Source organism: Carica papaya, chromosome 4, assembly GCF_054855325.1.
Source record: "Carica papaya isolate Zhongbai chromosome 4, ASM5485532v1, whole genome shotgun sequence".
In the NCBI taxonomy this organism is placed as follows: Eukaryota; Viridiplantae; Streptophyta; class Magnoliopsida; order Brassicales; family Caricaceae; genus Carica; species Carica papaya.
In genome coordinates this window covers 19,986,278-19,999,799 of record NC_142312.1, presented here as the reverse complement: position 1 = coordinate 19,999,799, position 13,522 = coordinate 19,986,278, and positions in this window count along the sequence as shown.

Below are 13,522 nucleotides of genomic sequence, written 5' to 3'. Positions count from 1 at the left end.
TGCACTTCTCATCAAAACTCTTTGAAGCGCTTCTCTCTAATTTTCAAAAAAAAATTTATTCTGTAATAACCCCAGAAATTTAAAAGGAAATGCATATAACAATTTGAGTGCGGAAGCGAAATAAAGGTTAAGGTTAACATCCTTTACACGATAACTTAAAAGTACTAACAAACATCACGAAACAAATTCTCTGAAAGAAATACGAGAAATGAAAAAAAATAAAGGAAACTATAAAGTATTTAACATCTACTTGTAAGCTTCTTGCGGATTGGGCTTGGGAACCGGGTCCTCCTGATCTGAAATGGTTAAATAAGGGGTGAGCTACACTAGCCCAGTAAGGACATCATATTATATCACCGGCACATAAGTAAAAGTTTGTAGAAAACCAAAAACAACCAATGGAGCACAAATTTTAAACCAGTGCATTCATTAAAATTAAAACCATTTTCCTTTTTACTTACCATTGGGGGAATCTATGGAAACAACTTATAAAGATAATAACATTATACAGATCATAACTTTATACACAATCAATAACATAGAACATATCATACATTCATATTCATTAACAATAACTAATCATCACTGTTTTCTCGTTTCACCAGAAATAGTTCACGTGTAGCAGGGACATCCCTATGGATCCCCATAGATACATTCATATTCATTAACAATAACTAATCATCACTGTTTTCTCGTTTCACCAGCCTACTAGTATCTATGGGGATCCATAGGGATGTTCCTGCTACACGTGAACCATTTTCCTTAACAATCTTAATTCCAGAGCCATCCCCATACCCCGTCCAGTATGAGCATCAAGACATTAAACCTCAATACCCCGTCCGGTATGAGGATGAAGTGGGCCGTCCCCATACCCCGTCTGGTATGAGTGCCAAATGGCCAAGTCTCCATACCCCGTCCGATATGAGACAACGTTCACGGTAGGGTTCCCTATGAACCCGGTCCGTCCACTATCTCTCAGGATATCTAGTGAGGCTGTCATCTTATCTGTTTATTAGATCACATCTCTTTCCTATTTATCCTTAGTCTCCGTTATCAAATTAAACACAATCACATGAACAATGAACATGCACCCGGTAATACAATCATATCTTAAATCCCAAAATCACACAGTGATCAAGTAATACAGTAATACATGCATTTAAAATCATAGAATAGATAAACCAGATACCATCATGCATTTAAACTATAAAATAAATCAACAAGAATAAAAAAAAACAATGTTCGATTTTGGGCTCCATTAGCAATCCGTAATTAATTATGCATATTTATCTAATTTGTACAAAAGATCGTATTATTATTTATTAAAACTTCACATCTATGATAAGAAATAGGGTGAGGGGTCCTTACTTGATTCGACACTGAAAACTAAATGGTTACTACGCCTACGGGCGGTCCCTAGGTTTCCTAAATTTTTCTTCGAGAACTGGAACATGCTTACGGTACCTAAAAATATCCCAAATAAACCAAAAATCAAACCCAGGGCTTATTCGACCAAATTTGCATCGATTCCTGTGAGAAAACACACTTACGGCCCTTGGTGGCCGAAAAAAACGTAAAAAACTGAAATTCACCGGCGGTGGGGCTCTCTGGTGCGGCGGCTCCTCTGGCTCACATTGCGGTTGGGTGTTTTGTTTTAGTTAACCTGTAGAGAGGGAAACGGTGATCACAACAGTGAAAAAATCACATCGAGCAGGAATCGGGAAGGGCCTCATTAGAGGCGTTTTTCGAAACACCCCGCGACGGCGACGCCGAGCTTCGGCGGTATTTTTCGTTCAATTAGTCGGTTCTTTCACTCCAATTTGACCATGGGTGGGTTTAAATTTAAATTTCGTGCAAGAGAGGAAATGTTTACCTCATTTGGAGGTTGGAAATTGCTCCGGTGCAGTGGCGGGTGGCGGCGGTCGGCTCCCCGGCAGCTAGGTTATCTTCTCCGGTGAGGGGCTCTGGCGGCTAGGGTTAGGGTTTGGATAGGGATGGGGTTATTTATACCCATCCGCTTTTGATCTGAGCCGTCCATCGCTTTTAATCTGGACTGTCCGATCGCAATTAAATAAGAAGTGAATCTGGGCCGTTCATCGTGATTCAATCTGCGCCGTCTGTGTGCGATGCAATCTGGGCCATCTGTGCGTGTTTTGAATCTAGGCCGTCTGTGCGCGCGAGAACGGATCTCAGTCGTTCGATCGCGTGCCCGCGGATCGCCCACGTGGTTCCCCCCCGCGTGGCCTCCCGCGTTAGTGACTCTGCCACCTGGCGTGTCTTGTTTGGTTAGGGCTGCTGATCGGGCATCTGACGTGGCACAATTTTTTTAAATTGCATTTTGACTCCTGGTTTTCGATTTTTCTTTCAAAAATACCCAAAAACCCAAATTTTCACCCTTTTTTCCAAAATTATTTTCAATTAAATCCTTAACTAATTTTTCACCTTATTATTATTATTATTTTCATTAAATAAATTAAAATAAAATAATTTAATTTAAATTAAATTAATAAATAATTATATTTATTAAAAAATAAAATAAAATAAAATAAAATGTTGAGTGTTACATCTTCTCTGAGCAAAATTTGTTTGTTCGTTCTTCAACTTGCAATTTATTTTTGTATATATACCCAAATCTTTTATAATAAAAATATTGTGATTTACCTTAACACCAAAATCTTTTTCATCATGATTTTTTTTTGTTTTATACTCCGTATGGTGGAAATTTTTCTTTTTTGATGTTAATGATGTAACGGCCCCGGAAATATTAAAATGAAATGAGTATTTGAATATATCAAATGCGGAAGCGAGATCAAAATTTCAGCTAACATCCCTTACACGAAAAACCAGAAACGTACTTAAAATATAAAAGATTAAACTAACTAAGAGAGAAACTCGAAAATAAAACTATGAGTATGGCTACAGAGTCTCTAGGTATCCCCTTCGTCGTCCTCCTGCGGAACGGGCTCGGGAACCATGTCTTCCTGATCTGAAATGGTTAAATAAGGAGTGAGCTACACTAGCCCAGTAAGAACATCACGATATCTCACCGTCACGGAGGTAAAGGTGGGTAGAAAAACACAAAAGACCAATGGAGCATAATTTACAATAAACTCGTTTATTAACATGAAAACCTTTACCATCTACTTACCTCGGTGGAATTTATGAAAACAATATAAGAAAAATAATAACATTATCACAATCATGGAATAATATAAGCTGTAAAACATAGCACTTATCACGCCTTTTGTAATTCAATCATTATACAACATATCCTTTTCTCATTTACCAGCCTACTAGTATCCATGGGGGTCCCTAGGGGTCCCGCTACCCGTTAACCTTTAACATTCATAATCAGTTTCCAGGGCCGTCCCCATACCCCGTCCGGTATGGGCGCCAAAACCATAAACCTCAATACCCCGTCCGGTATGAGGGTGAAAACGGGCCGTCCCCATACCCCGTCCGGTATGGGCGCCAAAACCATAAGATCTCCATACCCCGTCCGGTATGTGAGACCACAATCCCGGTAGGGTTCCCTACGGACCCGGTCCGTCCACCATCTCCCAGGATATCTAGTCAGGCTGACCCCATCATACAATTATCAGTCTATACAATGTTTCATTTCCCTTTTCCTCAATAAGCATCATCAATTCACATTTAAACAAGCAAATCGTAATTCATGCCGAACAGACAACATACAGTCTCAGTTCTTCAGTCATTCAACCCATAATTAATAAAACAGTAATATATGCATTCGAAACTATAAAATGAACACATCAAACCCCATAATGCATTTAAAGCTGTAAAACAGTGTAAAACAGGCCAAATAACAGTAAATCATCAATCACACTATACTCGGGCTCCATTAGCAACCTTAAGCAATTTCACACATGCGTTAATTCAAGAAATACCGTTTTATCATTTTGAACTTTAATACCGTGATAGGAAATAGGGTGAGGGGTCCTTACTTGTTTTCGGGATCCGAATACGATTCACAGTGCGCCTGCAGGCCGTCCCTAATTTTCCCTGAATTTTTTCCGGGGAACTGAAACACACTAACAGTACCTGCACGTGTTCCAAAAAAAATCCAAATTAGGCCCAGGGCCCCTTTCGGACCAAATCGCAACTCCGGCACGGCGGCTCTGCCGTGCTCCAGCGACGGCGCCGCCGCTGGCGGTGGCGAGTCACCTCGGGTTGGCTGTTTTCGGCCGTTTTCGGCCGAATTCGGCCACACTCGCATTGGTCCTTGTCAGAAAACAACCCTAGGGCCCTCGGGGGGCCAAAAAATCACAGAAAAACGGAGCTTACCGGCGGCGGCGCTCTCGGGTGCAGCGGCTCTCCGACGAGGTTCGTGTTTTGGTGATTCGGCTCCGGTCAACCTGTAGAGAAAAGAATGGTGATCACGGTGATATAAAAATTGCATCGAACGGAGGCCGGGAAGGGCCTCGTCGGAGGCAAAAACCGAAAGGGGGCGCGGCGGCGCCGCTGGGCTTCGGCCGCGTATTCCGGCCGTTTGGCCGGGATTTCGGCCTCGATTTGGCCATAGGAGGAATCAGCGGGGAAAAACGAGTCGGGGGTATGAAATTTACCTCGATCGGCGGTCGGAAATTTCCCCGGTGCGGCGGCGAGTGGCGGCAGGTGGCGGCGGTCGGCCTCTGGTTCGTCTTCTCCGGCGAGCGGCTGGCGGCTAGGGTTTTTGGTCTGGTGTGGGGGTTCTATTTATAACCCCTTGCCTTTTGATCACAGCCGTTCATTTCGTTTTAATCTGGGCCGTCCGATCGCGCGATTGATCTGGGCCGTCCGATCGCACCCACGCGGATCGCCAACGTGGCTCCTTTCGGAGTGACGCGATCTTGTCACGTGGCAGGCCCTGGTTGGCCGGGACTGCTGACCGGGCCTGCTGACGTGGCTGCTGACGTGGCCCCCCCCTTTTTTTTTTTTTTTTTTTTTTTTTTTTTTTTTTCCCTCCTCCTTTCCGGGTGCTACAAATGAAGACTTGTTTGACATCTTGGCAATGAAGACTTCTCCATGGCTTTTTTTTCTTCTTTTCCTCATTTCTTCTCTCTATATTATTTTTTCACATACTTATAACTAATAAAGTCTCTAATACCACTTGTTGGATTTTTTTGAAGGTGAAGAAAAACTAAGTTTTTATTGATTTCGTTCCACCAAAATTAATAACTTAAAGTACATTTAAATAGACTTAAATCAAATTCAATTTTTTAAAAAAATAATATACCACTATTTAAAATATAAATACAAATTAAATTTTTTAAAAGATAAACTTCCAGTAATAACATAAATTTCTAAAAACAAAAATGTTCTAAATCTAACTAAAAATAAATTCTATTTGAATTCAAACTAATAAATAAAATAAGTTATAATTTTTAATTAATCTTCAACACTTTTCATTAATGTAGAAATTTTATAATCATCAAATTTATTTTTTTGGAGCATTTCTCTCCAACATTTCTTGTTTGACCTTCATATTTTGAAGCACTTCTCTTCAATTGTTATGCACTTCTTATCATGCTCTGATTATTAATACACATTTCATCAATCTTTAGTTATTTGACGCACTTCTCATCAAAATCCTTTGGAGCGCTTCTCTTCAATTAAAAAAAAAAAATTCTTCTCCCTTGAGCAAAATTTGTCTTTTTATTCTTCAACTTGCATTATATATATATATATATAATGTAATAACTGAGAAAGAGAGAGATATATGTATAGATATATATATATATATATATATATATATAAGAAGACAAATATATGAATAAAATAAAGAGAGAGGGAATAGTGAAATGGAGAGTGTAGAATAGATTAGTGGAAAGGAAATGAACGGCTAGGATTCGTTCAAATGGAGAGAGGGGATAGACGACCAGGAGGTGCGATAGGTAGAGTATAAAAAGGGAATGAAAAGAAGAAAAAAAGGGAGAGAGGGAGAAGGAAAAGAAAAAAAAAAGAAAAAAAGGAAATAAAAACAGAGGAAAAAAAAGGGAGAACGGGAAAAGAGAAGAAGGAAGTTGGCAATGGAAGATTCAAGAGAGAGGGAAGCCAGAGAGGGAAGGAACGAGAAGAGCGAGCGTTAGAAGGAGGAAAGCGACGGTGCAAGCTACGGAAGTGAGGAAAAATGGAGACTGGAGGTATGGTGAATTAAATATTGAATATAGGATGATGAAATATGAATTTGCTTTTGTAAATACTGAAGGAAGAAATAAACAGTAAGAGAAATGGAAATAAGGAATTATTGACTTGATGAAATTAGAAACCGGAGGGTGATCGTAGGTGGTAGAATAGTCGATTGACGTTGGGAGTAAAGAGAGATGGAGGAAGCCACGGTGGAAGAGACCGATATATACGGAGAGGAGCCGTCGGGACGGAGTGAGAAGCTAAAACAGGAAGTAGGGGAAATGAGAAATGGGAGAGTGAAGGCCAGGTTTGGGTTACAGTGAGAAGAATGAGAGAAAAGTAAACAGAGGAAGTGAGAAATGAGAGAGGGATGATGATGTGTCGGTTACGATTAGAGGATTGGGGCAGTGGGTGAATAGGTGTAAGAGAATCCGTGGGAGGAGAGGCGGTGTGCTGTGAGAGGTTGATGATGATAGAGAGAAGGGGGCAGGGAGCCAAGAGACATACAAAGAGAAGAGCCGAGAGGGACAGAGAGTGGAATGATTGGAAAGAGTGATGGTGATAAGTGAAATGCAGAGTGAGGTGAGTGGAAGAGGAGTCGAGGGACACAAAGAGAAAAGCCGAGAGGGACAGAGAGTGGAATGTTTGGAAGGAGTGAAAGTGATAGAGAGATGTAGAATGAGTTGAGTGGAAGGAAAAAGGTGATTGGGATGAAAATTAGGGGGCAGTTAGCATGTGCATGTAGGGGTTACGTGTGTGAGTATTTGGTTTGGATTTGTGTTTGTGTAGGTGCGTTTGGTGTGTATGTGTGTTTGTGTAGGTGTGTTTTGTGTGTATGTGTGTGTGGGTGTGTATTGGGGTTTAGTATCTAAACATGCTTATAGATTGGAGAACTGCATGGTAAGGTTGATTGTTTGGTAATAACTGAAGTTGGAATGATAGGCGTGTGGGTTAAGTATGCGTGAATGTGGGTGGGGCATATGGATTATGGACGGGGTGTAGTGACACCGATACTGGTTGTCATCATTTAGAAATGGTAAGTCTATTGCCGATAGTGGTGATGACTGTGAGTTGTCATATTGGTGTCGAGTGGAGTCGTCGATGTTGGTAACGAAAGAAAACAGTAATGTTGTGTGTGTGGGTGGCTAGTTAGGGGTAGAGCGATGAAAAAGTAAAGAGTGGTCGCCGATACAGGTGACGAATAAGGGTTACAATGTGGGTGAGTGGTCAGGGCAGGGCCGAGGGGAGTTTATCAGGAGGTGACCACACCTAGACGTGGTAGTACAATAGAGGTAGATGAGTAGTATTGGGGTCAGGGATAGGAATGGAGCATGACCAAGGTAATGGGAAAGGAAATATAGGAGAATAGGTTTGTGATTGGGTTTTCATACTATATTTAAAATTTAAATTCACTATATTCAGTTAAATGTACTCATTCTCTATTACTTGCAGATGAAGTAGGACTGGAGACTGGATTGGAGTTGCAGGTTTCCGAACCTAGCATATAGAGGAGATGGAGCAGGGCTTATTTCTTGTAGGACTAGTTATGTGGTTGGTAGGGGTGTAAACCATATGTAAAAATATGGGTTTATGTAATTCATAAGCTATTATGTTGATGTGTTCGCGGTTAGGAGTTTCTACAAGAACTGAGTAATTGGTTGCAATATTTTCTTGTAGGTGTGTAATTGATTTAAACTGGAATACGAGTGTTCTGTATACTAATCTATTTGAGACAACACCGCCGAAAAAAAGGAAAAAAAATAGGGCGTTACATATAACCAAATCTTTTACAATAAAAATATTGTGATTTATCTTTGCATCAAAATATTTTTCATCATGATTTTTTTGTTGCATACTCTGCATGGTGGAAATTTTTTTGTTTTGATGTTAATGAAAACTTGTATTACATCTTGGCTGAAGACTCCTCTATGGTTTTTTTTTCTTCTTTGCCTCAGTGATTTTCTCTCCATATTATTTTTTCACATACTTATAACTAATAAAATCTCTAATACCATTTGTTGGATTTTTTTTAAAGTGAAGAAAAATTAAATTTTTATTGACTTTACTCCACCAAAATTAACAATTTAAATTGTCTTTAAATAAGTTTACATCAAATTCAAATTTTATAAAAATAATCTACCACTATCAGAGAGATAAATATAAATCAAATTTTCTATAAGATAAACTCCTATTAATAACATAATTTTCTAAAAATAAACATGTTCTAAATCTAATTAAAGATAAATCTTATTTGAATTCAAATTAATAAATAAAATAAATTATAATTTCTACATTAATTTTCAACATTCTCCCTTAATGTAAAAATTATAATCACCAAATTTATTTGTTAGAGCATTTCTCTCTAATATTTTTTATTTGACCTTCATATTTTGAAGTACTTCTCTTTAAATGTTGATGCACTTCTCATCAATCTCCGATTAGTAATGCATTTCTCATCAATCTCCGATTATTGATGCACTTATCAACAAAATCTTTTGGAGCATTTCTCTCCAAATTTAAAAAAAGATTCTTTTTCTCTAAGCAAAATTTTTACTTGTTCATACTTCAAATTGCAATTTTTTTATAATACACAAATATTTTATAATAAAAATATTGTGATTTACCTTTGCATAAATAATTTTTTTCATTATGATTTTTGTTGTTGCATACTCTGCATGATGGATATTTTTCTTTTCTGATATTGATGAAGACTCTTTTGACATCTTAGCAATGAAGAATCCTCAATTTTTTTTCTTATTTTCCTCATTGCTCTTCTCTCTATATTATTTTCCACATAATTACAACTAATAAAAGCTCTGATAACACTTGTTGGATTTTTTTTAAGGTGAAGAAAATTAAATTTTCATTGACTGTACTTCACCAAACTTGACAACTTAAAGTGTCTTTAAATATACTTATATCAAATTCAATTTTTATAAAAATAATCTACCCCTATAAATATAAATTAAATCTTTTAAAAGATAAATTTCCATTAATAACATAATTTTCTACAAATAAACATGTTCTAAATCTAATTAAAAACAAATTCTATTTGAATTTAAACTAATAAATAAAATAAATTATAATTTTTACATTAATCTTCAACACTCTCTTTTAATGTAGAAATTATAATCACCAAATTTATTTGTTGGATCATTTCTCTCTAATATTTCTTGTTTGACCTTTATATTTTGAAGCACATTTTTTCAATTATTGATGTACTTCTCATCAATATTTAATTATTGATGTACTTCTCATCAATATTCAATTATTTGATGCACTTCTCATCAAAATCCTTTGGACAGCTTCTCTCCAATTTTCAAAAATGATTCTTCTTCTTTGAGCAAAACTTGTTTGTTTATTCTTCAAACTACAACTTTTTTTTATACATACCCAAATCTTTTATAATAAAAATATTATGATTTATTTTTACACGAACAATCTTTTTCATAATGATTTTTTTGGTTGCATACTCCGCATGGTAAAAAATTTTCTATTTTCATATTGATGAAGAATTGTTTGACATCTTGGCAATGAAGACTCCTCCATGGTTTTTTTATCTTTTTTTTTTTCTCATTACTCTTCTCTCTATATTATTTCTTTCACATACTTAAAACTAGTAAAGTCTCTAATACCACTTGTTGGATTTTTTTTAAGGTGAAGAGAAGCTGAATTTTTATTGACTTCACTCCACCAAAATTAACAATTTAAAGTACATTTAACTAGGCGTATCAAATTTAAATTTTATAAAAATAATCTACCACTATTTAATAGCTAAATATAAATCAAATCTTTTAAAAGATAAACTCCCCTACTAACATAATTTTCTAAAAATAAACATATTTTAAATCTGACTAAAGATAAATTATATTTGAATTTAAACTAATAAATAAAATAAATTATAATTTCTACATTAATCTTCAACACTCTCTTTTAATGTAAAAATTATAATCACCAAATTTATTTATTGGATCATTTCTCTCTAATATTTCTTGTTTGACCTTTATATTTTGAAGCACTTCTCTTCAATTATTGATGCACTTCTCATCAATATTCAATTATTGATGTACTTCTCATCAATCTTTAATTATTTGATGCACTTCTCATCAAAATCCTTTGAACAGCTTCTCTTCAATTTTCAAAAATGATTCTTCTTCTTTGAGCAAAACTTGTTTGTTTATTCTTCAAACTACAACTTTTTTTTATACATACCCAAATCTTTTATAATAAAAATATTATGATTTATCTTTGCGTGAACAATCTTTTTCGTAATGATTTTTTTTGTTGCAAACTCCGTATGGTAAAAAATTTTCTATTTTCATATTGATGAAGAATTGTTTGACATCTTGGCAATGAAGACTCCTCCATGGTTTTTTTATCTTTTTTTTTCTCATTACTCTTCTCTCTATATTATTTCTTTCACATACTTAAAACTAGTAAAGTCTCTAATACCACTTGTTGGATTTGTAACGGCCCCGGAATTTTAAAATGAAATGTGTGTATTAAAAATGTCAAATGCGGAAGCGAAATAAAAATTTTGGTTAACATCTCTTATACTAAAACAAAAAACGTGCTCAAAGCATAAAAGAACAAATTAACTAAAGGAGAACTCGAAAATAAAAACTGTAAATATCACTACGGAGTCTTTAGGCGTCCCCTTCGCCGTCTTCCTGCGGAACGGGCTCGGAAACAATGTCTTCCTGATCTGAAATGGTTAAATAAGGAATGAGCTACACCAGCCCAGTAAAGACATCACACTATCTCACCGTCATGGATGTAAAGGTGGGTAGAAAACACAAAAAGACCAATGGAGCATAATTTACAACAAATTCTTTTATCAATAATAAAATCCTTTACTATCCATTTACCTCGGTGAAATTCATAAAACAACATACGAAAGCAATAACATTATCATCATCATGAAATCATATGAACTGTATAACATAATACTTATCACGCCTTTTGCAATTCAATCATTACACAACATATTTTTCCTCATTTAGCAGCCTACTAGTATCCATGGGGATCCATAGGGGTTCCGCTACCCGTGAACCCTTAACACATGTAATCAGATTCCAGGGCCGTCCCCATACCCCGTCCGGTATGGGCGTCAAAACTATAAACCTCAATATCCCGTCCGGTATGAGGGTGAAACGGGCCGTCCCCATACCCCGTTCGCGTGCAATCTGGGTCGTCCATGCGTGTTTTTGATCTGGGTTGTTCGATCGTGCGCACGCGGGTTGCCCACGTGTCTCCCTTCTGCGTGGCCTCCCGCGTTAACGTCTCTGCCACGCAGCGCATCCTGGTTGGCCGGGGCTGCCGACCGGGCAGCTGATGGGGCACAATTTTTCTAAATTACATTTTGACCTCTGATTTTTAATTTTTCTTTCAAAAATACCTCCAAAAATCAAATTTTCACCATTTTTTCCCAAAATTATTTTCAATTAAATCCCTAAATAATTTTTACCCATTTTTATTATTATTAAAATTATTATTTCCAAAAAAAGAAAAAAATTAGAATTAAAATTAAAAAAAAAGAAAAGGGTTGGTGTAGCACCCGGAAAGGAGGAGGAAAAAAAAAAAAAAAAAAAAAAGGGGGGGCCACGTCAGCAGCCACGTCAGCAGGCCCGGTCAGCAGTCCCGGCCAACCAGGGCCTGCCACGTGGCAAGATCGCGTCACTCCGAAAGGAGCCACGTTGGCGATCCGCGTGGGTGCGATCCGACGGCCCAGATCAATCGCGCGATCGGACGGCCCAGATTCAAACGCACGGACGGCTTAGATTCAATCAAAAACGAACGGCCCAGATTAAAACGAAATGAACGGCTGTGATCAAAAGGCAAGGGGTTATAAATAGAACCCCCACACCAGACCAAAAACCCTAGCCGCCAGCCGCTCGCCGGAGAAGACGAACCAGAGGCCGACCAACGCCACCCGCCGCCACTCGCCGCCGCACCGGGGAAATTTCCGACCGCCGATCGAGGTAAATTTCATACCCCCGACTCGTTTTTCCCCGCTGATTCCTCCTATGGCCAAATCGAGGCCGAAATCCCGGCCAAACGGCCGGAATACGCGACCGAAGCCCAGCGGCGCCGCCGCGCCCCCTCTCGGTTTTTGCCTCCGACGAGGCCCTTCCCGGCCTCCGTTCGATGCAATTTTTATATCACCGTGATCACCATTCTTTTCTCTACAGGTTGACTGGAGCCGAATCACCAAAACACGAACCTCGCCGGAGAGCCGCTGCACCCGAGAGCGCCGCCGCCGGTAAGCTCCGTTTTTCCGTGATTTTTTGGCCCCCCGAGGGCCCTAGGGTTGTTTTCTGACAAGGACCAATGCGAGCGTGGCCGAATTCGGCCGAAAACGGCCGAAAACAGCCAACCCGAGGCGACTCGCCGCTGTAGCACCCGGAAAGGAGGAGGAACAAAAAAAAAAAAAAAAAAAAAAAAAGGGGGGGCCACGTCAGCAGCCGCGTCAGCAGCCACGTCAGCAGTCCCGGCCAACCAGGGCCTGCCACGTGGCAAGATCGCGTCACTCCGAAAGGAGCCACGTTGGCGATCCGCGTGGGTGCGATCCGACGGCCCAGATCAATCACGCGATCGGACGGCCCAGATTCAAGGGAATTAGTAGGTTCGGCAGAAGGGAAAAATTAAACCCCAGATACATTGGACCCTTTGAAATCTTAGACAAGATTGGTACCACTGCCTACAGACTTGCACTGCCCCCTGAGCTCTCCCGGGTTCACAATGTGTTTCATGTATCCATGCTGCGCAAGTACAATCCGGACCCTTCTCATGTCGTGGCTCATGAACCGCTTTCACTCCGAGAGGACTTGTCTTATGAAGAAGTACCGGTCAGTATCACAGACCGAGAAAGCAGAATACTCCGTAACCGGGAAATATCATTTGTAAAAGTCTTGTGGCAGAACCACACACCTAGGGAGGCGACTTGGGAGCTGGAATCAGAATTTAGGGCCCAATATCCTCATCTGTTTGATCAAGAGTAATGAGGCAAATTTGGGGACCAAATTTCTTTATGGGGGGGAGAGTTGTAGCACCCGGAAAGGAGGAGGAAAAAAAAAAAAAAAAAAAAAAAAAAAAAGGGGGGGCCACGTCAGCAGCCGCGTCAGCAGCCACGTCAGCAGTCCCGGCCAACCAGGGCCTCTCGGAGTGAAAGCGGTTCATGAGCCACGACATGAGAAGGGTCCGGATTGTACTTGCGCAACATGGATACATGAAACACATTGTGAACCCGGGAGAGCTCAGGGGGCAGTGCAAGTCTGTAGGCAGTGGTACCAATCTTGTCTAAGATTTCAAAGGGTCCAATGTATCTGGGGTTTAATTTTCCCCTTCTGCCGAACCTACTAATTCCCTTGAAGGGAGTGCCGCCACCGGTAAG